This window comes from Tachypleus tridentatus, unplaced genomic scaffold (genome assembly GCF_004210375.1).
Source record: "Tachypleus tridentatus isolate NWPU-2018 unplaced genomic scaffold, ASM421037v1 Hic_cluster_2, whole genome shotgun sequence".
Taxonomy (NCBI): Eukaryota; Metazoa; Arthropoda; class Merostomata; order Xiphosura; family Limulidae; genus Tachypleus; species Tachypleus tridentatus.
The window spans coordinates 4,917,614-4,943,579 of record NW_027467782.1 but is presented as its reverse complement, the minus strand read 5'-3'; the positions used below and the strand labels follow the sequence as shown (position 1 = coordinate 4,943,579).

The window sequence follows — 25,966 nt, the reverse complement described above, 5'->3', positions numbered from 1 at the left end:
GGAGCTGAAATAGGTAAATCTTGCACCAGTCCCTTCACTATATTAATGTGGGATTTTAGTTTTTGTGTGATTAAATGTATATCATCTTGAAAGTTACCATAGTGGTTAAAAAAGTCCAGATGAAAATGTATTTGTTATTGCAATAATAGCAACAATTTGACTTTGTAATAATTAATATAATTAATTTTTGCATCATTCAAATCATTAAGTTATGAGACTAATTATATCACCTGTCAGCTGGAATTAATGTGTATATATACATATACACGCCCCCGCTAGTCCAGCAGTATGTCTCCGGATTTACACCGCTAACATCAGGGGTTTGATTCCACTCAGTGGGCCGAGAAATTGTCCTCCTGGTTGGGGTTGTGCAGTAGGCTAACAATTGTTGTTGTTGTTGTTTTGAATTTCGCACAAAGTTACTTGAGGGTTATCTGTGCTAGTCGTCCCTAATTTAGCAGTGTAAGATTAGAGTGAAGGCAGCAAGTCATCACCACCCAGGCTAACAACCTACTCACTAAAAAACCAAGTCTGTTTTGAAACCGCAGAGTTTGCGGCCCTCTGTTCCTTACGGAATTTAGGGGCACTATTATTATTATATATATATACATACATATATGAGAAGCTTAACAAATAACAGTTTGGGTATATATGTGATGTTTTGTTTTGATAAATTCGAGAATACAACGAAAAAAAAAGTCAGAATAGTTTGTTATGAGACATGTACACCGTGTTATATACATTGTCTGTTGATCAACAATGTAGTCAACAATTATACAAGAAAATACAATATTTTTACTATGTGTGACAAGAGAATATATTGTTCTTTTACCATAAAACACCAGCACTTTATTAAAGGGTGGTGATAATCTGAAATTTCATGGTTTAATGAGAGCCACAAACACAGGTCTAATGAGCCCTGTTGTAAAATCGAGGCTCAGACTAAAGGGAGCGGAGGGGGTGATGTAGGGCACGTCTGGATTAGAGAGGCCCGAACCTGTTGTTAACTGTACACTAAACGTACACTATGGTCATCGGCTTCAGCTGCTAAGGCGAATAAGGCGTTCGACAATAAAACCGGCTAAACATGCATAACAACATAGACATGCACAATATACACATTAGATTGATTCAGCTACAAGCAACAAATTGCTTACCAGATCTAAATAACAGGAGTTTATGATTGGGAGTGATATTTTCGAATTTCATGCTCTGTTCAGTCTGTTGTGATGAAAATGTTACTTAATCTTACACTACGTACAAGACGTAGGTAGATTCTGTGATAGTGCTTGCAAGCCTTGCATCTATACTTAGGCCTACTGACTGATACTTACAAACTATCACCTAAATCGAAAAGCTTAGAAGCACGCCTATATTAAAGATGTATATTTCGGCTACTGAAAAGCCTACGTCTAGGCCTAATTATGTATTTTAATTGGTAAGAACATGAGAATCACAAGAATAAACAATTTGTAAGCCTGTGATGCAATAAAACAATTCAACAGACCAAACTGTAGGGGGGGGATGATTGTATGCACCATACCCCCACCTAAAATGAAGGAGGTGTATCCCACTCATCCACCCCAGGATCTACGCCCCTACTTTAGATGACTGGGTGAAAATCACTTGAATTTTACATGCGGAGAGAAAATGGAGTTACCAGTTCTTATGTTGCTAGGACCCTGATGAGATGTTTGTTGGCATTATAAGCATAACATCAAAGCTTAAAGTGGTATGTTTTGTTTTTTATAGGAACTATAGAACAACTCTGCTGTCTCTAAACTATCTTCGGTCTACACCAAATATCTTACTCTCTTTCTTTTCCCTTTCATTCAAGTACAAGTGGTAAGATACAACACAAAGTAACAGTGAAACAAAGTGCATTGAACAGATGCATACAGGTTTTCAGTAAGGAGTCTAATTAGTATATCCACTGCTGTGAATAGTAGTTAACAACTGTTGGCTTCTTGGAAGGGTAAGGTTCAGTAGCCAGTGCAATAAATACTTACTGGATAGAGGAACTACATTTCTTTTCTTAAAATGTCATGTAAGAGTGGGATAAGAACAAAAGAAATGAACCCTTTCATTACAGAGTGTGTCTGTGTGACTTTGTTTATAATCATCAGTTTCCACACTGTAACTTTTAAAATGATATGTGTATCTTCACAAAATCTGACTAGCTTTCTGTAAATATTACAAGTTTTTTGTATACAAAAAATTCAAAGTTTTTGATCAAGTATTTCACTAAAATTAAGTTATCTTTTGAAATTCAAGAATTGTTCAAACTGGTCCACTTTCTCTTCCTCCTCTTCAAAAACTGCATTACAACAAACTTTAAGTGTTTTCAATCAATGGCAAGTAGTGTAGTGACTAAAATATAAGTTCAGTGTTATAAGATAGAATACACTGTTTAATGTAGGTGGTGGTAATTTATTTTGTGAGTTAATATTTCTTGACTGTTTTGTTTCACAGTAAGAAAGTTGAAAGCAGAAGGTTATTGAAAGTTGTGTAATTGATATTAAGGCTACAGAGATTTCTAGAATGCCTCAATACTCTGCAATACTTCCAGAGTAGGAAGTGAGCCAAAAGTAAAACCGAGGAAAAGAGACTTTCAGTCAGAGAGAAGTTAGAAAATGTGAAATGAATCATTTAAAATAGAGAAAAATAGTTTGGCTTGTCAACTGCATTTTAAACTAATTGAATTTGGCCAAAATGGATTTTTTGTGAAGAAGAGAACCATACAGTATTTAGATCCAGTTGTGATACATATATTGTGAAGAATTTGTCATGTTTCACTTGTTTTGAACATATTTTAAAATAAGTGGAATGCATGCTGTTCATTTATTTTTGAATTTATCTCCAAAATGTGGCAAACACCCACTGTAAAAGAATCCTTAGTCCAACACACCAATTTAAATGATTATATATACTATTTAAAAGTAAGTTTCTAACTGGAATGAAATCAGAACATTGGAATAATTGTGGTTCTTTAAAAAGCTGTGGGAGTGGGTGTGCTTTTAGGTCTAATACACCAGTGTCCAAATGTATTTCATAGTCACCAAAACTGTTTAAAATGTGTTTACATTTTCACCATTTGGAAAAACTGCATTTTTATAGTCACCAAAACTGTTTAAAATGTGTTAAAAGTTTTGCTATGTGACAAAAAAATTAACTGTGTTTTTACAGATGGGTAAAAAATACATAGTAATGTTTTCAATTATTTATTAATAGAATTAATTATACTGAAAAATAGGTGGTAGAAGTAAAGCACCAGTTCACCACAGGTCAATAGCTGTTTTGGCATGTGGCAAGTGGTGACCATGTTGAACACCATAGGTCTGAGAGATCTAGAGCAGGTGAAAAACAATACTCTTTTCTCTCTTCTCATGTCTGGTGGTAATGAATGTGTTTGATTGTCAAACATAATGAATCTAATAATTACATGTTCTTATTCTGTTTGAAAAGAAGAAAGTGGTGTTTGTGTTTATTATTTCCAAAACAAATCTGATTGATAAAATGTTTTAAAATGAATTTATTGCAAATAGAAACAGTTAACTGCTTTATAAGCTTTAATACTTTTAAAGACAAACATATTTATCAATGCATTTGATGCACAAGTAAAGCATTCACATGCTGAACTGGAAACAAGTGTTGATAAGTGGATATTTCTAGGCATCTGTTAAAAAACCTTGCAAGAATTTTTTAAAATTATTTTCCTGATTCAGTAAAGTGAAACTTCAATTACTCAGGAGCCTCTTGTTGGGAAAGTTTTGTTTACGTATTTCGGCATACATGCTGTTTTGCCTATCTTCATGAAAAGTATTTAAAGGTTGTTTAATCAAATTATAGATGATAACAACCAGAGTAACCAAACAATAATAAAGCTGTATTGTACTTAATTTTACCCTTCTTTCATAAATCAACAAACATGGCAGTGGACTTGAAGTACTATTGACACCCACCTGGAAAATAGAATAACAACTGTTCTCAGTGTTCTGGAAATGAAACTAGTATTTATGTCTGAGAAAAGAAGGAAAATAGCTAAATTTTGTCTTGATTTGTTGAAAGTAGAATTAGTTGGTATACTGATACCATAAACCTCATTGCTATATCGTGTATATATATATATAAAACACAAATATCTGTCTTTCTCTTGTTACATTATCTTCACTGGACCAATCTTAACCAAACTGTGTGAAATGTTTTTAAAGAAGACCAAAACAGCACTGCTTTCAATAGATGACTATCCTTCTTCATGAGAGTAAATGTGAAGATAATTTGGAAAAGGGGACATATTAATGTAGGGTTCGTAACTCCTCCACCCCCATTATTGCTGTTATTGAACACTTTAATAAAGTTAACATTAATTATATTTGTAGATGGTGTCTTGATCTTAAACTAAAAAGTAAGACACGTTTATAATTTTTTCTAATATGCATGCATACAGTGTGCCTAAAGCAGACAAACATTTAATATATACATCTCAGAGACTGTGCTGGGCTCTCTTTGAGGAATTAAATGAACAAAGATGACTGCCTTTGTTACAATAATACATAAACTGAGATGAAGTTTCTATTTCAACAGCCACCATAAGGCTGGTATGAAAAGCTGTTGTTTGAGTTGTAATAATTTCTTACTTTGACCTATCTGTAAGACACTTCTGTAGCCATTGGTTTTCTATTAAATAATCATGTGAAACACTGCAGAAAGATGTGATGAGCTGGGTGTTGAAAGCAGGTAACAGAATGCACCCCTACTGACATTACAATTGATACTACCTCTTTCTACAGGGTCATAATAACCATTATACAGTCTAGTAAATGAATGTTCTAAATGAATTGTATGAAAATCAAGATTTTTCTAATTTATCATATCTTCCAGCCCCAGGTTTTGTTTAAGTTCATGTACAAATAAAGGACAGGTACCTCGGCTTGATAAATATGAAACATAAAATTTGGAGTTATTTTTATGATTCTAGCTCAGAACTTCTTACTAGGGCATGTGCTAGTTGACTTCTAGGTGTTGCTGTACCTAATATGAGTCATGACAGCTGGTACCTGCTGCTTCATGGGATAGTTCACCTGGTATCAACTTGAGTGTGAATTTGTATCATTAATGGCACAAAAGTAATATGTTCTTCTGGATTATTGCCATCTAAGTTGATTGGCCAGCTACAAGGAGAACATAAATCATGTAATTAGTTTCTGTTTCGAAAGAATTGTGACCTGTAAAGTGCAGAATTTTTATCTAGGTATGTGTTGAGTCTGCAGTGCATTTTTTAATATTTTTTCCTTTTGAGTCTGTTTTAATTTTCATTCCTCATGTCAATTTTATTTTGCAAAGTGGTAAACATCTGAACTAATTATAGATTATCAAAAAGTTAGAACTTGTGTTTGGTAAACCCCATGTTCTTTATAATGTAATATTTTCTCACACTAATCTTCCATCTCAATAAATCACCAAGTGTGTCAGTATGCAGGGTGTGGATTACATGAATGCCTCTATTTTTGTAAACTATAATAATTAATCACATCAGTACTTCCAAAGTTTATTTTTCATTGTATGGATCTCTGGTAAATCTGTTTTAAGTTTATTTTATATTGTCTTGACAGAACTAATGGGGGCATCTAGTCAACTGTGAAAGTATTATCAAAGTAGCCATTATTCTAAACCAAAACATATATGGTTAAGGTAGAATAGAATAGCTCTTCATCCCTACCATGCCTTGTATTGAGTGAATCATTACGGTCTGCATTTGAAAATAGATCTTTGTGGTCATCCATTGCACTGTTTCAAGTGTTGTTGTTCCTTCAGACTCTCCACTGTATTTTATGCCCTCACTTTTCTTCTAATGAAGATTGATAGCCCTCATTACATTCCAGTTTTCCCATAAGTACCACACCTTTCTTACATGGGTGAAATGTATACCTGGCTCAGTCTCCCACATCAGTTCTCCAAATTTGACTTTCTTGTCTTCAGGTGTGTCCTCTGGATGGCTTTGGAGGATGCTTCTTTCCTTCCCTCAAACTGTTTCTTCCACCTATTCAATGTAAGATTCTCACTATCTGTTGATATGACATAATGCACTGTATTGGAAGTTGTAATTCACCTAAACTGTAAATGTATTTCTGGAAGGTTCTTACCTCATTTCACACTTCCCATCTTACCTTTTCATTAAAACCTGATGCTTCCAGATTCTAAGAGAACTCAAAGTGATATCTGGTAGAATTGAACAGAGGAAGTCATAAGCGTAATGAGAATACCTTGCACTATTACTGATGGAGGGTTGTCACATGATAATTTTAATGAATAATTTGCAATCAAGAGGAGGCAGTAACTCAGGACATGCTTGAAAACAAGTTTCACAAATAGATGCCAGCATTGAATGAGAATATCTATTGATGTAAAAGGATTGTTTGTTTGTTTTATAATTTCGTGAAAGCTACATGAGGTCTATCTCCACTAGCCATCCTTAATTTAGCAGTGTAAGACTAGAGGGAAGACAGCTAGTCATCACCACTCGCTGCCAACTCTTGGGCTACTTCTCTACCAATGAATGTTGGGATTGACCGTAACATTAGAAGTCCCCTACAGCCAAAGGGTGAGCATGTTTGGTGTGATGGGGATTGGAACTAGCAACTTTCAAATTACGAGTTGAGGGTCTTAACTGCCTGGTTATTTCAGACCTGTGTAAAAGGAGATAAGTACTTATTGGAATTACATTTTTAGTACAAAAAATTATAAATATCACAACAATTTTATAGAATACGTGATGTAGATTAAAAATAAGTATGCAGATTAATCAGTCTGTAGAATGGTATTCTTGAAGTATTGAAAATATGATTCAAATTATAAAATTTAGTAATTTTAAATATTAAAAACATCTAATACTTTTATGACCTGCCAAGGAAAGAAAAAAAAAATGTAGTGTTGGTAATTTGATTCATCCAAAAACAGCTTACATCAATAAGGGTTTGTATTCAGTTGTAATTATTTCAGTCCCAGTAAAAATAGTTGCATAACTCAGTGTTAAAAATGTGTAACTGAATAACTGTACATTTTGATTTAAAGGGGAGATTCGACAAATTCTGAAGAGTTAAAATAACAGTTGTAGAAATATATTATTTCCAAGGAACTTTCAAAGTGTGATCACAGTAATGGTTACAAGGTTTATAGATCAAAATAATCCATTGTGTTATTAATATTGTAAGGATTAAAACCATACATTTACTAAAATAGATTAATTTCTGCATATAATCTAAGCAGAACTGTTGTATTACATATTCAAAACTAACATCATATTATTAGGACATTGCGAATGTTACAGCTACATACACTTCTAAAAGGTTATTAATATAACTTGGAGAAATGGTGCTTACTTGTGTGAATATAATACACCACTTACTTAGTAAAATTCATATAATTAAATAGTAATTGTGCACAATTTTCTAACTGCTGCATAATAAACTTACAAGGAAAGTATACAGTTTTATCACCTCACAAAAATATAAGACTAGAAACATATTAATCCATTACTTTTTAAAAGGTACAATAATTTTATAAATAGCATGTGGTAATATGTTCACGTACCAGCACATTACAAATTATTAGTATACATAATGAATAATGGACTATTTTTAAAAAGGGTCGATGGTAAGTCTGAAAACGTCTCGTGGTCGTCGTTTTTCGAAGATTGTTTTTTCTTTGTAGGAGTAAAAATGTTGAGAACACGAGACAGTAATAGAAGATTCTGTTGAACACAGCATCAGTTCCATATCTGTGATGAGACTCTCTCGATAATGAGTGTCGAAATCTTCAAAAGTCGCTAACAGGTTGTTTGTCTGTCTTAGTTCTCCAGGCTATCTTGGAAATACATATCTAGGTTTCAACATGCTTGTTTGGAAGAAATCAGTTGATGTTTAAAAGTGCGTTTGTGATGATTGAGTTTTCATTATATCCTTCTTTGTATGGAGTGTCTGTGTAAATTTGTCTATTGACTTAAATAGCTTCTCGACTTGTGTATTCTGCATGAACATGTCTTTGAAATTTGTTTCTAGTTGTGGATGCTTTTTTGGTAAGAATGGCTTGGATGAAGGTGGCGGATGTCCAATGTTTCGGGGCCCAGCATGGCCAGGTGGTTAAAGCGCTCGAATCGTAATCTGAGACTTGCGGGTTCGAATACCCGTCGCACCAAACATGCTCGCCATTTTAGTCGTGGGAGCGTTATAGTGTCACGGTCAATCACACTATTTGTTGATAAAAGAGTAGCCCAAGAGTTGGTGGTGATGACTAGCTGTCTTCCTTTTAGTTTTACACTGCTAAATTAGGGACGGCTAGAACAAATAGCCCTCGTGTAGCTGTGCATGAAATTCAAAAACCAAACAAAAACCAATATTTCCTTGAAGTTTACTATTCTTCTGGCGCTGCATGGCCAGGTGGTTAAGGCGCTTAACTTGTAATGCGAGGATCGCGGGTTCGAATTTCCGTCTCACCAAACATGCTCGCCCTTTCAGCCGTAGGGCCATTATAGTGTCCCGATCAAACCCACAATTCGTTGGTAAAAGAGTAGCCCAAGAGTTGGCGGTCAGTGGTGATAACAAGCTGCCTTCCTTCTATTCTTACATTGCTAAATTAGGGACGGCTAATACAGTTAGCCCTCGTGTAAATGTGCGCGAAATTCGAAAAAGAAAACAAAAACCAATATTTCGTTGAAGTTTTCTATTTTTCTACCTAAAAGTTAAAGCTGAACGTCAAGGCCACTTATTAACGAGTGTTTTATATCTTGAATATTATGAAGTGTTTGTTTATTATGATTTATATGTTTATTGTAGAGCATATTCAGCGGGGGTATCAACCGTGTTGAAAATCGATACACTTATCTCTGTCCCACTATGGATCTTTTTATAAAGTGAATGGAGTAAGTTGTTTGTTTGTTGTTAAACGCAATGTTTCGTGAAGGGCTATTTGTATGCTGTCGAAGGTTTTTTAAAATTCGAATTTTACTTTATATGTGCTATCAGAATTGTTATCACTTGCAGCATTGAAATCAATAAAAGATACATTCTACTTAAGTTGTTTACTTTTGTTGTGTTTGAGAAACGAGCTTTTGCTGAAAAGGTGCTAAGTGTCTTAGTTTTGTTTCTCTTTACACGTCCCTCCCAGTGCCACAGTCTGTAAACTCGCACCGCTACAAACCGGGTTTAGATACCCATCGTGTAGCTTTGTGTTTAATTCCAAACAAGCAAGCAATTAAATCTTTAGACGTAATATGTGAAAAAAACAAAAGTAATTTATCACGTGACTGACTGGACAGTGGTCAGCGTTCTGGACTGTGAATCGGAGGTCTTACATGTTGCCTTAAAATCGCGCCTCGCACTTTGGGTCTGTGTCAAAAGAGCGACATTGAAATTACATTATTAGAGTGGCTCAAGGGCTGGATGTCAGCGCTGTTGTAGCCACTTTAAAATTAGGGACTACTAACCCAGATAGCCCTTGTAAATATCCGAAACAAACAAAATTATTTCTCTTAGTGGCCGTTCCCTACATAGCTTTGACCCTCACTGAGCTGAGACTCCGTCGCCTTTTGACTATGAGATTTCACTGACCCCTATGCCCTTGGGTTAAGTCTTGATGGGAGATCAATCGCTTGTACTTGTCGGGTTTTAAAAGACTTTCATAAAAGCAGTCTTCACGTGTCAACTTGTTTAGATAGTTTTCAATAGCGTCTGTTTGTACAAGTGTGCACGAAATATTTCTATTACCTAAATTACTGAGACAAAACTAGTACAGTTTAACTGTTGTCTCCTGGCGACATATATTTCATAATAGTTTTTACTTTTATGAGACTTTTTTATTTGTTTTAAGTTCAAATTCCTTTGGTAACAAGTTTCTCCAGTATAGCTGTTTACATGTAACACCAATCAAATATTACTTTGTTACTATATGGTTACAAGTCTTATTTTACATTGTAGATTATTAGTAGCGTGTTAACAGTAGTCAGGATTTTTGAGATTGGAAGAAATATTTTTACCCTGGCATTGATTACGTAAAACAAACCGTAAAAAGGTTATAACATAATTGTTTAAAATTAATGGATTAAAATCAGTCAAGCATGTCTTCATTCGTTGAATTGATTAAAATCAATCAAGCATGTCTTCATTCGTTGAATTTCTTTTTATTTTTGTTGTACTTTGGTCTCTCTAAGTGTTTCGGTCTCGTTCAGGCCAGTCGAGAGGTTGTACAAAGTAAACATGGGCAGCGATTATGTCTTGACTGTACTTTTCAGGTACTACTTTTTGTTATCTTGGTTAAAATCTTACACCTAGCTCCTGTCAGTACACTTTCTAAAGGATGGCATGTGTGAGGTTGTACAAAATGAGTTGAAGTAGTCATTAGGTCTTAAATGTGTTACCTGTACTTTTCAGGTACTAATTTTGTTATCTTGGGTTAAGAATCGTACACTTAGCTCCTGTCAGTAAAGTTTTAAAGATAGCATCAAAGGGCTGAAACTGGTAAAGCAACCAAAGAAAGCTTGTTTCACCATCAAACTTGATGCTTCGCGTGAAGGGCCCTTTAAAAGAAATCCAAAATACTTCCGCAGCCCCGTGGGTCTTCAAAGCCGGTATTTCCAGGTCGACAGCGGTTATATGAATGCCGTAGGTGAATTTCGTTTGATCGTCAGTTCATCGTTGTACAAACGGTTTCTTTAACGACACTATAATAAACAAGAAAAGTAACTGATTTCACTCCCAGGTTTTAGGCAGAAATATATAATTGCTCAATATGATAAAATTAGTTGGACAAACGGTTGTGCTCACTTGTCTCTTGTTAAATGCAAAGCTACATAACGGACTATATTTGACTGTGCCAACCGCGTATCGAACTCCGATTTTATTTATCTTGATGAGCCTGTAAGATTACTTCTGCGTTAGCGAGAGCACCCCATTCTAGTGGACAGTGTAAGAACTTGAAGACTGATGTTGATATAAGCCTTCACCTCGTGCAACTAACTATTCACGTAATGTAATACATATCTTCGAGATAATTTTGTAAACTTGGCTGAGAGCTGTAAATTCGAATAGCCCTTCAGTAATTAAGTTGTACCTGTGAAAAAAAGAAGGGCTGGCGAAACGACGAGTAAGTAACTGAACAAGAACATTAAACAAATATTTGGAAGTACATGCTTGGATTGGAAAAGTTGTTTCAGTCTTATAAGGTAATACGACGTGAACTGGAAGATAAGTGTTAACCCTAAAGTTGATTTGGTTTTAATAACGTTAAAAAACTCGTTGAACGTTTGAAACCTGTCTCGCACGTATATCGCTGTTGTGCAAGATTCGAATCTTCGTTCCAAACTTTTCTCTAAAACCAGTAGTTAACGTGAATTATTTTTCGTGTTTAATCAGCGATAACAGGAATAATTATGTGGATACAGATAATTAAGATTTATTTCCTTTTGCTCTTAAACCTTTTGTTTAAAATCGTAATACTATTTTCTGATATCTTTGTACCGATATCGCCTTGAAAACATACTGTTTATCAGTATTGTAGGGTCAATACTAACTAGCTCTTACTGTTATTTTAGCCGCGGCATAGCGGTTCGTAGTACACCTCTGAGTTGTTGTTTTTAAAAGCACAAACGTTTAGCTCACAGCTTCGTCATTTCTTGATGTATTTGAGATTTAATTGCAGTTTTGAACTCAGAAGGTCAAACCCTTTCGACTGACGTATTTGATCACGTCCAAAGTCTCATAGATGAATCTACTCTAATCGTGCCTAAAAGAATTTCTATTTGAGGGTAGGCTAGTAGATAACGTGCTGAGTAATAAAGTTGAATCGGGTTGTATGCTTGGTATTGCCTATACAGAAAAATATAGCTAATAAATTGACTAGTAGATTATCCCTGCCTAAAAGTGTTCCAAGTGTTGTGGATATTAAGGATTCGTTCTTATTTATTTTAGTAACCTTTAATTTTTCGGAGCAATTCAATAACGTAATAAGTTATTAGTAGCGTACTAGGTTAATACTGTATTTCTGGAAACGGATTCCTGCTTATCCTAGAATTTCCAGTTCATCAATTCGAAAATAAATGTTGGGTTATTACAAAGGGTTGCCATTGTTGTTTGTTATTAAACACAAAAATTCACAAAGGGTTATCTGTGTTCTGCCCACCATGGGTATCAAAACCCGGTTTCTTGTGGTATAAGCCCGCCGACATTCCACTGTGCTTCTGGGGGAATCACAGAGGGTTCTTGCCTTCATAATATTTATCTTTTGCCATAACTAGAAAAACCTACAATAACTTCAGAATATATTTCACGGTATCACTGACCATTAGATACCACTTTGGAGAGCTAATTTTTAGAATATTTTAGAATAGGCCTTTGTTTGCAGTTATAACTCTGAGTGTAAGTTGTAGAACAGTCTTTCATTGCAGTTATAACTTTGAAAATGAGTTATCAGTTCGAGAATAATACCTGTAATATTACCCCACCTTTAAATAATCTAAAAACGTCATTTTTGTATAAATATTTATTTACAATAAAAAGAATACAACATTAAAATCATTGCAACTTCTCTTTGTTGACATGAAAATGACATAAGAATGTCGAAATGTTGTTCTTCACTTTACTTTACTTAAAGTTTCAATACTCGTACCAGCCATCTTGATAATACATTTTTACTTCAAGTGGATTTTTCGTTATCACGGACAATAAATAGTTATTAAAAACAGGACTAGCCATAAAAAGAGATTTCACACATGTTTTGGTATCTGTGTAAAGTATTGTAACATTGTATTCATTTCAATCGTAAATACTCTATTTTATTACAGACATTAGAGTAGCCTATTTTTCGGAAAGTTAGTGTTAAAATTCCGTAGTTTTTAATGTCGATAATGATTTCAGAGATATAACATGAAATAATTCAGAAATGAAATAAATTTTATAATATTGTTCAGATTGTTGGTACAAAATAAATTTCTGTTTAAAATTAACTTTACTAGAGTGTTGCTTCATACAAGTTTACATAAACCTCGTTCATGCGAATGTATATAAATAATTTGTGTATCTAGTAAAAATAAAAATAAAATGTATTAACTGTTGCGTTTTTTATTATTTTCATGGAGAAAAAACAATCTTGTATTATTTGGAGGTTATGTCACAAGTTCCTGAAGAAATCTACCACACGAAGTATTATACAGATATTAAGGTATACACTCAACGTCTTTCAAGGTTTTTGTGTAAAATATTTGAGTTTTATAGAAGGATCTCCACCTTTCATAGTTTAGACGAACAGAAAGAATTAATTCATTAAATATTCATAAAGGAAAAACGATTTCAAATAATGGCATAAACATGGAAATTTCTGATCATATGTCAAATATTCAACATACTTCTTGTGAAAAAGATGACTTTGTGAAGTCATGTTCAGAAAATAGAACTTTCTGTATTCCAGATACGAACTATCCAGATAATATCATCTACTCAGAAGCTTCACACGAACCATCTTCCAAAGAAAAGGTAGCCGGACAAAAACTGACAGAAAAATATGATACTCTGGGCCGAATTAATGTAGAGGACACAGACAAAAGTATCAGTTGTGGTTATTTGACGATGCGGATTTTCGACAGGATTTAGAAGATGAATTAAATAACTTATGCAGCGAATTGACATAGCCCAAGTCGAAACGGTTTTCGTAGCCACAAAACACTTGTGTTTGTGTGCCAGTGTCTGGCCAATCTGTATTTGAGAAAGCCAGAGGAAGAATGGCAGTTAGCCCTGACAGGTATCCCTGTCCTGCTGTTTGATGAAGGAGAAACGAAAGCACGAACTCAACGAAGACTGAAACTGGTCCTCGCCGAAAAATGCACAGGTTTCATTCTTTGGCATGATGTCATTGACAATTTGACGAACTGCGAGGCCCAAGATAATACTTTTCACACCATGTTCCTTTCCACCGATCCTGTGAAACCACCAAATGGGTGGTTTCAGTTTCGAAAACAAAACAGCTGCCAGATAGTTTCACGAACAAGTCGACCTACTGACGTCGGACCCTCTCAATATATCTTTATCCGTTCCTAAAGCTAAAGGGAAAAATTCCAGGAAGTTGAAAAAAATAAAGTTACCCCAAAATGTGATATTTCTCTTCCTTGCTATTTCGAACACGTCACAAGTATTGATATTAGAGATAAAGAGCAATTTTATACGCTGACGAATTTAGTGCAAAGGAAATCTAAAAAGGCATTAGAGCAATCTGTTCATGAGTAGACGTCCATTGGGACCAATAGTACCTTTCCTCATGGAGACCAAATTAATGTAGAATGCCCGTACTTAATTATTATTAGACTAGAAGGTTTTGATGTTTCGCCGATATCGTAAAAACGATTCGTGAACAGTATAAGCACTGGTGTGACGTTTCGTATGATGACAATTTTATATTAAATGTGCAAAGTGGAGAATGGTAATTCGAACAATATGTGCAAGTTTGTTAAGAATCGCTGTGTATTTGTGATTTCTTTCTCTCAGAACATATGTGAACCCTAGAACGAACCACATCTATTGGACAAAGTGACATACACAGTTATAATATTCGTATTTTCTTATAGGACGCAATTTTTTTTCAATTTAAAAAATGGATTTCAAACAGTCCGTTTATATTGAGAATTTCATGTATCGTTTTTGTTAATTTAAGTTTGATACATAAGCACGTTTCTGCAACAGTTAAGTACGTTTAGAGAACTAATATATAACTTAATTCTCAAGTTAGGATTCTATTAGTGAAATATATTAACCAGTTTTAGAGTAGAAATAGGTTTTTAAAAGACAAACCATCTCTCGAGATGTTACCTTCAGGTTATAGTTAATAAAATTATGTGTCAACTTTCTTTTAAGAACTTTATATTGAACACAGCAGTATAAATTAATTTAGAAAATTAGGTTTTTAGCTTTAAGATTCAAACAAGGCTTGGTTCAATATATATATATTATTCATTAATATTTACTTTATTTCTGCACTTGATTACAAGAGCTGACATTTTGGAATGTATAGATCGCTCTCTCTCTCTCTCTATATATATATATATATATGTATGTATGTGTATGTGTGTGTGGGTATCGCCATTACATAAACAAGTCTGGATTTAAAATATGAATATCTTTTTTAATTATTTTAACTGATTTAAACCGTAATTATAACAAAAAATCAGATGGCGCTGTCTTTCTTAAAAGCAGACTAAGCTTTTTAACTCACGTTATCTTGTATTTGTCAACAAACTTCTTATATAAACTTTTATAACAAAATGTAGTCAACATTAACGACACGTAAACCACTAATAATTATTCGCTCTGGTTATAACAGATATAGTGTTGTTGAAATGTTGTGGAACAGATTTCTTTATTTGCGGGCAGAAATCCTTATTAATATTTTAAACCTGAAATTGCTAATGTATTTTCTTGTATGTTGTAGAATTCACTAAGACTTAAATCACAAAAAAACGTGACATTTGTAAATGACTTTTAATTAACTTCTATGTTTGGTTACAACGTTATTTTTATATGGAGAGTGAACCTGAAAATGTGTGCACACGTGTATGTACTGCAATATAATGACAAAAACCCTTAAACCAATTTTTTAGTAAATATTACGTCCTGTGAAATTTTTTAAAAACTAGTTTCTTCAAATATCGGAATTTTTTCTTTAATACCAACTTTCGTGAGTCAAGTTCTCTGTCATCACCAATTTTCGTGAAACAAGCTTCCTTCCTTTATAAAAATAATGTGCAACAATTATGTGTAGTTAGAATACAGACAGTTTTATACGACATTTTATGAATAATTAGTTAGTTAGATCTCATTAACAAGAATTGTTTTTAAATTACTTAAGTTAAAACTCGTAACGATCCTTAATTTCTTGTGTTTTTATAAAAACAGACCTTGAAATTTAAACCAATAGTGTGATGGTAGAGATACTAGAAATAGCATGAACTTTATGAATTATGGTTCAAAAAAAGGAAAAAAAAAACCTGTAATTAAATAATTTGGCCTTACTGTTTGCTGTCGTTAAACTTTATTACATATGTCTTCGAAAAAATATGTGTCGTTGATATATATATACATGAATAGACGCCTTTCATTCGAGTTAATTTTTATTAGTTTATTATATCTTAGTACAGAGCCGGGGTTGTTTTTAAGGGACAGAATCCGATATTTCCATCAGTCTTACAGTGTTATTGTTGTTATATGAACGTATAACTACTTATACTGTTTTTGTTAAAAAAAGTTTTAAATTGTATAGACAAACATAATTTATGTGGCTTGTACGTCACTAAAAGTTAACTACTTTGAATAATTTTATTCCAGGATCTTTTCTGGTTTGTGCCTTCTTGTTTTTTAAATTTTATTTTGTACATTTATGCATTAGATATGGAAATGGTGCTTGCATTGTGATCTCTACATATATTTACTTCGTTCTATATTAAACCTCAGCTAAGCCTTTTTCATTTATCAATAAATTTTCACCTGACAAATATTTAGCGATCTGCAGATAATTTGTTCACCGAGGAAGACAGGAAGAGCTAAACATCTGTTTCTTTTCTTTGTATAACGTTTACACAACCAGTTCCCCCAATCATCAGGTTTCTGAATTACATTCACAAACTACTTACTAAAAACAGCATCGTCGATTTTCTGTGTAGCATCTGTTAAAGCGAAGCTGTAAAAGAATTTATTTTCATTTTCTTACGTTAATAATCGGAGCAGGAGGTGAATGTGTGGTGAGTAAAGAAAAAGTTCGCAGAATTTTTCAGCTTGAAGTGGCACTTATCTGAGATAGTTCAGTGGAAACCACTGATAATTTGTGAAGAGAATTTATTAGACTCGTGTTTGTACTTCATTAAAGAATACTTTCTGTGTAACGGAAACAAATTTTTATTCAGAAAAAAGTGAGTAAACCTAATACATGAGAAACACTCAAGAATCTGGAAATGTACCAGTGAAGTATTTGAGGATAAGACCTCATCGCACTAATTCAGATAATAGTGTATTTTTACCTTTTCTGATACACTAAGGTATTCTTGATTTTTGATATACAGTGGCACCTCGGTTCTTGAACTTATTCCGTTCCAGAAGGCTGTTTGAAAACTGAATCAATTTTTCTCATAAAAAATACTGTAAATTAAATTAATCCGTTACAGACCTCCAAAAATTACGCATTTTGAAGCATTTTAAGTAAAATATTGCTTATTTATACCTGTATAATAATACTTATATGCATAAAGTCAACCACAGAAACTATAAACACACAAAAAAACAATAAATGAAAATTTAACTACACTTTACCTGTGCTGAGGAGAGCTGATGGCGTAAGTGAAAGGTGGTGAGGAACGTGGAGAGTAAGAGGGTTATTATTGTTTGGAAGGGGTGTCATCTTCCATAAAAACGTCAGGTAACTCTCCTTCTGGGTTCTTTCTCTTTTCTGTCGCTTTGCACCTCTGCAACCTGCTTGAGACTTACTGGACCTATTTCTCACTAAAAACTTTTCTAATGAGGCTTGTTTCTGCCTGCATTTTATAATGTTTCTGAAGTAAGACATGGCTTTGTTATTGAAAAGGTTTATGCTGCGATTTCCTACAGCTTTGTCAGGGTGAAAATTTTCCACAAAACTTTGTAACTCTCCTATATTTCCACACATTTCCTTGATCAATGAACTACAAACATCATCCCTTCCCTCCTCCTCATCTGAAGACACTTCCTCAGTTTCCTTCTGTTACTGCTCCTTCTAAAGGTCTTGGAGTTCTTCCGTGGTGAGCTCAGCGTTGTGGTTTTCCACCAACTCCTACACATCATCACCACTCACATTCAAGCCTATACACTTGCCTAGTGAGACAATATCCTCGACAACAGGCTCAACCTCAAAGCCTTCAAAGTCTCTATTTGCTACTGAGTCTGGCCACAATTTATTCTGAGTTCATAGTCCTCAAAGACACTTCCCTCCAGGTTTTGTCTATGATTCTCAAGCAATGGAGTACATTAAAGTGATTTTTCCAGAACTCTCTGAGGGTTAGCTCTCTGTTAGTGGTCACTTCAAAGCACCTTTGAAGCAGTGCTTTGGTGTAGATTTTCTTAAAGTTCGATACGACCTGTTGGTCCATTGGCTGAATGAGAGGAGTCGTGTTAGGGGGCAAGAGCTTTACAGCAATGAAACTGTACTCCTCTACCAACCCGTTTTCCAAGCCTGGTGAGTGAGCAGGTGTATTGTCCATCACAAGAAGGGCCTTGAGTGGTAACTATTTTCCTGTGAGGTAATTCTTTACACTTGGAGCAAACACTTCATGGACTCACTCCATAAAAAACTGCCTGGTTACCCATGCTTTACTATTAGCCCTCCACATGACATTTAGTTTACTTTTCAGGACATTATTTTTCTTAAAAACCCTCGGATTCTCAGAATGGTACACAAGCAAAGGCTTAAGTTTTAAGTCCCCACTTGCATTACTACATAACAATAGAGTTAGCCTGTCCTTCATTGGCTTGTATCCTAGTAGTGACTTCTCCTCCTTGGTGATGTGGGTCCTCTTTGGCATTTTTCTTCCAAAAGAGGCCTCTCTAATCACAGTTGAACACTTATTGGGGAATAAAACCCTCAGCTTCTACAGAGTCCTTAAATTCCCTAACAAATTTATCAGCAGCGTCTTTGTTAGAAATGGCACCCTCCTCATGTCTCGCCACACTATGTATGCCACTTCTCTTCCTAAATTTTTTAAACCACCCCTACTGGCATTAAAGGCATCGCTTGTATCAGTACTCGTTCCAGCGGTGTTTTTCATGAGGTCAGCATGCAACTGCTTTGCTTTCTTACAAATGCTATCACTAGCTAACTGTTTTTCGTTTACCCAAATCATCAACAGTTTTTCTACCTCTTCCATTGTTTGTTATCTTTGTGGCGTAAGCACTGTCACTCCTTTTGCAACATCAGCTCCTTTGTTGACCTCTTTATTTTTCAGTATGGTGCAGACTGTAGACTTCACCATACCAAACTGTGTAGCAAGGTTAAACACGCGAACACCACTCTCATACTTCGCTGTGAGATCTTTTTTCACCTCTATTGTGGCTCTAACAACTTTTCTTTTTGGTTTGCTACTTTCATTATCTTTCTTTGACCCCATGGTGGCTTATTTAATCAGAATATTTAGAAAAAAACAACAAAGAAAAACGAGAACGTTCACAGCAGATTTTAGCGGGGGTGTGGACTGAGCGACAGATGCGGGTAAAATGTTTTGGGCAAGCTTGGCGTGGGCTGAAAATGGTCGTTTGGGTCATCAGTCGGGTTATTTTGGGGATTCGGGCTACGACAGCTTGGTTCGGGAACCGAGTTTATGTTCGACAATCGAGACATTTTTTTCTCAAACAATATGTTCGAAACCCGAATTGTTCGAAAACCGAGGCACCACTGTAATTTCAAATTATCACCTACACGAGATAGTTGATAACTTTGCTGTAAGGAATTTTGATGTTATATTATTGGGTCACTTAGGTATTTTGTCTGGGGACTTATTTATCTTCTCGGAGTAATACAAATTCGTTAATAATAATAACATACTTCGCTTTAAAAACGTATTATCAATTCATGATCTGATATAAAAATTAGACTACAACAGGTGTTTTTTATGAATTGTTATAAAAATATTACTATTTATGAAAACAGTGTGTAGCAACGATTGAATATTTTAAATAGAACGTAACGAATATCTGCGTGTCTTTGAAACGATACTTTATTTTAAAGGCTTTAAATATATTGTATTTTTATTGTATTAAACAAGCAAAATTTGGCTTTAAAGTGATATTTAGACGTGGAATTTTGCTGTACATAGAACTATTTTTATTTCTGCCTGTAAACTGCGTTAAAATATTACATTTTTGTTTTGTATGTTTATATTATAAATTTTGAATGTTAACTTCATATGATGTTTCTGGCTGGAATGTAACATCCGAGCTATGCTGTATGGCTGGATGTAAGTTCAAATATAAAGCCTTCATTTTTATCTCTTTTTCTATAAAGAATGTAGGCTTTAACATTAAATAAAAGAGTATAAAATAATAAAAATGTTTTTTCATAGCATCTTTATTGTGGTTATTCCTAAAATAAATCAGTACTAATATTTTAACAGTATTTCCTAGTATGGTTCGCTCGTTGATGAGTACAAAGACACATAATGGGCTATCTGTGTCATGCCCACCACGGGTAAAGAAACCTGGTTTTTGGTGTCACGAGCCTGTACAATTATTGCTTAGCCACTAGATGTCGATGGGGGAAGGAGGTTATGTCACTGAGTAAAAAAATCTACAAGAGGTAGTTCATGGTTTCAGTCCCTTTCTTAAATTAAAACGTTACATAAATGAGTTACTTTAAGGGCTTTCTTATATAAAAGTGTATAGATAAATTACAGCAGGGTTTATCAACGGGTCCGGCATGGCCAGGTGGTTAAGGCGCTCGACTCGTAATCCGAAGGTCGTGGGTTTGAATCTCCGTTACACTAAACATGCTCGCTCTTTCAGCCGTGGGGTGACGATCAATCCCACTATTCGTTGGTAAAAGAGTAGTGGGTGGTGATGAGGAGGTTCTTTATAATGTTTGTTTGGAATTAAGAACAAAGCTATCTGTGCTCTGCCCACCACGGGTATCGAAACCCGGTTTCTAGCGGTGTGAGTCCGCAGACAACCGTTGTGCCACTGTGGGTCTTTATAATGTTTCAGTTTCAATGCGTAGAAATGGGTTAGTGCTAGTACTTGTTTCGATTAAGAACTTGCAAACACAGTTCAGTTTTCCGCAATAATTCACAAAACATTTGAAACCACAATTTTTTTATTCACATATCATGATTTAATACAATGTTAAACAGTTCCTTGAAAATGATATTTACAGTTCCTTTACCTACAATTTGTGAGAAATTGATTTTTATTTTACTGTGACATTAGGTTAGATAACTTCACCTATACGTTACTATGGTGAACTACTTTTTAACCTTAATTTTGTATTCTGCATACAGTTTTATACTTTATTTATTACAAAGGGATTTTAAACTACTTACTTTATTACAGAAGGGATATTAAACGACTTATTTATTACAGAAATAATTTTAAACTAATTACTTTATTTATTACATAAAGAATTTTAAACCACATACTTTATTTATTACTTAATGATTTAAAATAACTTATTTTATTTATTGCATAATGATTTTAAACTACTTACTCTATTTATTACAGAGGGGTTTCAAACTACTTTATTTATTACAGAAATATTTTTAAACTAATTATTTTATTACAGAAGGAATTTTGAACTATTTACTTTATTTTTACAAAGGGATTTAAACTACTTAGTCTATTTATTATAAAGGGACATTAAACAACTTTATTTGTTATAAAATTAATAATTTGAAACTTCTAACTTTATTAAATAATGATTTTAAACGATTTACTTTATTTATTACAGAAAAATTTAAACAACTCACTTTATTTACAGAAAGAATATTAAACTACTTCCTTTTTTAATGATTGTGAACTATTTATTTTATTTATTGGAAAATGATTTTATACTACTTACCTTATATATTACATAATGATTTTAAACTACTTACTTTATTTATTATTGAAACAATTTTAAACTACTTACTTTATTTATTATAGAAACAATTTTAAACTATTTACTTTATTTATTATAAAGGAATTTTAAACTACTTACTTTATTTATTATAGAGAGATTATAAACTACTTTATTTATTACAAAGGGATTTTAAACGACTTACTTTACTACAGAAGGGATACTAAACTACTCATTTTATTTATTACAGAAATAATTTTAAACTAATTACTTTATTTGTTACATAATGATTTTAATCTACTTTATTTATTACAAAGGAATTTTAAATTATTTTATTTATTACAAAATTAATAATTTTAAACAACTCACTTTATTTATTAAATTATGATTTTAAACTACTCTGTTTATTTATTAAATAATGATTTTAAACTACTTACTTTATTTATTACAGAAAATTTTAAACTACTTACTTTATTTATTACAAAAGGGTGTTAAACTTCTTACTTTATTTATAATGATTTTAAACTATTTACTTTATTTATTACAAAATTAATGATTTTAAACCATTTACTATATTATGAAAAAATAGTTAAACTACTTAGTTGATTTATTACAGAAAGAATTTTAACCTACTTACTTTAATTATTAGAAAGTGATTTTAAACTACTTTATTTCTTTATTACAGAGGGATTTTAAACTACTTACTTTGTTACTGAAGGGATATTAAGCTACTTATTTTATTTATGACAGAAATAATTTTAAATTAATTACTTTATTTGTAACATAATGATTTTAAACTGCTTACTTTATTTATTATAAAAAGATTTTAAACTACATACTTTATTTGTTGCATAATGATTTTAAACTACATACTTAATTGATTAGAAAAGGATTTTAAACTACTTTATATATTTAATACTGAGGGATTTTAAACTACTTACTTTCCATTATCAGGACCATGGTTATGAATGTAATACATTTAGTGTTTCATTACCACTTTGCTTTATTTCATCGTGCATATCACTTCAAATAGATCACTTGTAAATTATCACTTATCACAATATTATGAGCGGAAAATAAAATTACGCATTTCATATTGAATGTGTAAATATTTATAGTATATTTAATGCTAGTAAAGTAAGCTCTGGTAAGGGGTAATTATTTGGTTTTGAACAAACAAAAAATAATAATTGTTCCAATTAAATATAGGATTATCAGTATCAAATGTTTCTTTGCTATTTCTTAAAGTAAAGTGATGTTATCTGTATTTGCGAATTCTGATGTTTGTGGGTGAACTCTATGAAGATGTTTTTGGCTGCTTCTAAGGTATAGATAATCAAAGAGGTCGACTGTTGTTTATTTGCTAGATTTATGTTTTTATTTGGGTGTTTTTATGTCGTTGTTTTCTTATTTTTCCCTGCTTGCTTGCTCTCTTTTATTTGTTTATTGTTTGATGAGTGCGCAGCTTTTAAATAGGTATATGTTTGTGTTCTACACCCTTGTGCAAATTAATTGAAACAAATGGTCATTTTACAATATTTTCAGCATGATGGCCGGTGTTGGCTCGTTGGATTTCCTTTAACACTCATTTTTTCACATAGACGGCGTCATTAGCTGTGTTTTGCGGTACGGTCGATCTATTTTTGGAATATATGACGAAATTTTGAGGAATATTACGTCATTCGAAATTGCATTAGAAGGGCAAAGAGGCCAGTCAAAAAACAACTTCTTATCAACTCAATGAAGAAAAAACGGTATCAATGAGGTCTGAAATACAAGAACTAGACGCAAAAACAATGAAAGAAGGTGGTATTCAGTGACGAGGCTCATTTCTTCGTACAGGGTCAAAGAAGTCTGCATGTTCGCAGACTTCTTTGACCGGGTGAGAAACTTCAAGAATCTCACATCAATCAGTTCGTAGGACATCCCTTGAAGATGTTTTGAGGCTTTTTCAGCTACTATGGCGTCGGAGGCTTACATATCGTGAAATTAATATTTAATCAAATATAAAAATTATTAGAAATAACCACTTTATAATGAAGCATCTGATTTTCTGAATCTATCCTCCTCTGTTTAATAGCACGATGGCAATCTTTGGTAGTTAAAATATTAGAATTATTTTGTAACTATGCATCAGTACTGTTATTGGTTGAAAAGTGTTAAGATAAGGCCTCCACAGTGTCACAAATAAGCTATATGAGAGTGTGAACTTTTCTATAGGCTTAACAGTAATTTTGAGGGCTATTACCTCTTGATATATTTGTTAGGCATTGAACACATAGCCCATTGCTCAAGTTGTATTTAAGAAAACACAGACACAGTAGAGTATCACTACTTTTCTTGAAAGTAACTTATTTCCTTTCATCAGAATTACCTTATTTTACCAGGGTGTGAATATCAACTCCTTTTAGTGGATGTAAACTATTTTAAACTATGGATACTAGAGGTAAATATGTGGACGAGTTAGAAGTTGAGGGAATAGAAGCTTTACTGAACCTAAATGCTGTTTCTGTTTAAAATGTAAAGAAAAATTGAGTCCTTATAAATGCAAGTTAGACAATGTCGTGTATTTTAACAGGCGGTGGATGGTGATGACTAGCTGCCTTCCCTCTAGTCTTACACTGCTAAATTAGGGACGGCTAGCACAGATAGCCCTCGAGTAGCTTTGTGCGAAATTAAAAAACACACCAGAAAACAAACCAATGGGAGGGGTTACAAAGTTCCATGAAGATTACCCAAACACGATGGATAGAGTTTTAAGGAACGCACTAACCGAATCTAGTATCTGTTTCTTCGCTCCCTCCCTCTTCCCCCAGATCCTCTGTTCATGAAGTTTCAAACTGTGTTTATATTCTCACTCAGAAGCTATTGAAACTAAACATACCTTACGCGCACAGATACCAATGCCACGGTTTGATACCAAAAGGGTTTAGTTTTTTGTATACAAATCCTACTTATGGTTAAATATAAAATAATTAGATGTCATAAGGAAGCTTAATTGACATATTGGGGTATCTGTGAATCATGAAGGGTCCTAAACTCCACAGATATTTTGTGCTAGTTATATCTAACATAGGTATGAGTTTACCTTAAAAATTAAGAATAAATCTCTTATGTTTTGAAGAAGGTTTTTAATTATTGTACAACTATATGGAAATTCAAAGTATTTAAAACAAGTTGTGACTGTATTATTCAGTCGCAGAAAGATGCTAGTTCTTTCAAAGAAGTCTTGGCTTATTATTATTCAAGTAAAGACAAATTCAAACTGTTTTAAAAATATGTGACTTTTTACTTATAGAAACGGGCCTGACATGAACTAGCGCGTTAAGGCGTGCGCTTCGTAATCTGAGGGTCGCGGGTTCGCGCCTGAGTTGCGCCAAACATGCTCGCCCTCCCAGCCGTGGGGGCGTTATAATGTGACGGTCAATCCCACTATTCGTTGGTAAAAGAGTAACCCAAGAGTTGGCGGTGGGTGGTGATGACTAGCTGCCTTCCCTCTAGTCTTACACTACTAAATTAGGGACGGCTAGCACAAATAGCCCTCGAGTTGCTTTGTGCGAAATTCCAAAAAACAAACTTACAGAAATATTCAGAATGCTGTCGGGTATTTAAGAGCAAATCTAACACGCACGTGAACTTTCGAACCTTCCATTTAAGTGTTAAAGCGCCATCTATCCTGTGTTTGAGTTATAACCAGGGAATATGCTTGAAAATGTGTTAAAATGCTATTATCGAATCTTGCCATTTCTTTTTAATAAATGTCAATTTTGTATCCAGATCTTTTCTTACAGATTGGTCAAATATCAGACAGAAGGTCCAGTTGAAGAGACTGAGCTTCAACAAACAGTAGCAGCATGAAAATAGAGGAATAAAACCTAAATTAACTTGTGTTTAACAGTATATTAAAACTGTTTTATTGACTTATATTTTAATTAAAATAGTCTATTGTGACGTTTAAAACATTTATTTAGCAGGTACTCAGAGGTAAAAGGAATCATGTTACTAAGTTGAAAAATATATATTGTATACCGGACCATAGATCCGAGGTCCCATGTTTAGAGACAGACTGTGCACACTTCTATTTCACTTACAGCGAATTTAATGTGAAAAATTGTACCACGTATTTATGCAGAGGTAGGTGCGTTATAAAAGTGACTGTCAAATAACATTATTTAGTTGGAGTATCATATAGAGTGGTGTTGACTGGCTTTTATTCCCCCTTCATTCTATCATTTCGAAATTAGGAACGGCAAGAAAACAAAGCCCCTCAGCAGCTTTAGGGAAAATTCAATAAGTAACAAACGGAGAAAAAAAAATCATTGTAAATTATATGAATAGTAAACGATTGTTCCTACACACAAATAAAAAC

General features: G+C 33.6%; 1 long non-coding RNA gene across 4 annotated transcripts in view; it reads left to right on the top strand.

Moving 5' to 3' along the window:
• The window catches only part of LOC143242668 (uncharacterized), a 390,035-nt gene extending 373,510 nt beyond the window's left edge, over positions 1-16,525 (top strand). Inside the window, exons 1-4 of one of the 4 annotated variants that reach the window (XR_013023119.1) lie at positions 4,515-5,251; positions 8,832-8,917; positions 13,127-13,209; positions 13,456-16,525. This is a non-coding gene — a long non-coding RNA (uncharacterized LOC143242668). Of the gene's footprint in view, positions 1-4,514; positions 5,252-6,191; positions 8,918-13,126; positions 13,210-13,455 lie in introns of those variants that run through there. The other 3 variants (XR_013023118.1, XR_013023117.1, XR_013023116.1) reach the window with 3 other exon arrangements.
• Positions 16,526-25,966: the final 9,441 nt, after the last annotated feature.